This window comes from Egretta garzetta, unplaced genomic scaffold (assembly GCF_000687185.1).
Source record: "Egretta garzetta isolate BGI_Z169 unplaced genomic scaffold, ASM68718v1 scaffold105, whole genome shotgun sequence".
Classification (NCBI taxonomy): Eukaryota; Metazoa; Chordata; class Aves; order Pelecaniformes; family Ardeidae; genus Egretta; species Egretta garzetta.
The window spans coordinates 1,672,141-1,673,716 of record NW_009259598.1 but is presented as its reverse complement, the minus strand read 5'-3'; the positions used below and the strand labels follow the sequence as shown (position 1 = coordinate 1,673,716).

Genomic DNA, 1,576 nt, shown 5'->3' with positions numbered 1-1,576 from the left:
CCGCTCTTGGGGCCCCCCCCCGCCCCCGTTTCCTATAAAGGGGCAGCCGAGGGGGCCCCGCAGCCAGGCAGGGGGGTGGGACCAGGGCCAGCGCGGGTGAGCGGGTGCCGTGATGTGGGTGGCTACGCCTCGGCACACTTCACATGACACTGTCCTGCCCCCATGTACCGGCTGCCCTTCCTGAGAAGAGCCCGGATCCCCCCCAGGTCTGCAGCGAGGCAGCTCCGTCCTCACCCTTGAAACCAGGTTTCCCCAGGGCTGGGGGTGCTGGCCGCTCTGGCTTCCCTCCTCCTCCCCATCCTGTCCCCCCACCCTGTGCCATCAAGCCCGGGTCCTCGTGCAGCCACCCACGGGGTGCGCTCAGCCCTGCTGCTGCTCACGGTGCTTTGGAGGGCCGTGGGTAGCTGCTTGCTTGCAAATACGGGGGCTGACCACAAAGTTTCCCGTGCACGGCTTGAAATCCCTTTCCCGCTCTCCTCCGGTGCTGAAAGCCCCCCAAAATCACCTGTCTCATGGGGCCCCAGCGCTTGTCCCCCTTCCTGCCCTGGCCGTGCCCGGGCTGCGCGGTGTGAGCTGGGTTTGCAAACACGGCCAGTCCCTCCGTGCTGCGATGGCTCAGCCCATCCCCTCGCGGCGCTTGGAGGCTTTTCCTCTCACCCTGAGCTCAATATTTGGGGTTATTACATCCCCCCTGCGCATCAGCTGTGATTTATCCCCCTTCAGCCTTGTCCTATCCGCTGTGGGCCGTTCCTGGCATTGCTGGGTCCTTTCCCAGGGCTCTGCTGTTGCTTGTCTCAAACATTGCCCTGTGCCCTCCAAGGCCGTTTGCGACAGCCGTCTTAACGAAGCTCCGATTGATAACTGTCCCAGGCTCCTCTTCTCCCATCCCCCTTTAGACGGGCCACCATGTTTAATTAATTACCTTCCTCTTGCCGTTCAATAGCTGGCTCTTGATCCATGTAATCGTATTTCTGTCCATGCTGGCTTGATTTAATTTCCCCCTTAGGATATCGCATGGCTCTGTGTATCAGATGCCTCGCCGAAACCCCGGTGTGTTGTATCCACTGTGGTCCCTTTGTCTGCAATTACACATTTTATTTAAATTGCAAAACCCTCCGGATTTGTCTGGTTGTGCTGCCGCAGAGCAAACCCCGGGTGTTTGGCTCTTGCCCATTCCCCTGGCAGCGTTTGCTTTGGGTGCTGTGCTCTGCTTTACCTCCTGCCCTGCGGATGCTGTGGTCCAGACCCTCATCCTGCACAGCATCTCCCGCATCCCCATCCCAGCCCCGTGTGGGAAACCAGCCCCATGGAGAGCCATCGTTGTGGCCCAGAGCGCCCGGGTAGGGCAGCTCCCCTCGCCCCAGCATCCTCTCCCCCCCCTCCACGGGCCGCCGTCCCCTTTGTACGGGGGAACAAGGGCTGATCTGTGCAGTGCGGGGGCCTCGCACGCCTCCCCCCCGCCTCTGCGCTCGCGTGCCGGCCCCGCACAGAAGCTGCGTTGTTCGTCCCGCGCTGGAGCTGAGGTTTCGGGGCAGCCGGGCTGAGGGTTAAACCCTGCCTCCAGCTCCTGGCACCC

General features: G+C 62.4%; 1 protein-coding gene across 1 annotated transcript in view; it reads left to right on the top strand.

Moving 5' to 3' along the window:
• TFEB (transcription factor EB) overlaps positions 1-1,576 on the top strand; it is a 12,072-nt gene that overhangs the window by 4,767 nt on the left and 5,729 nt on the right.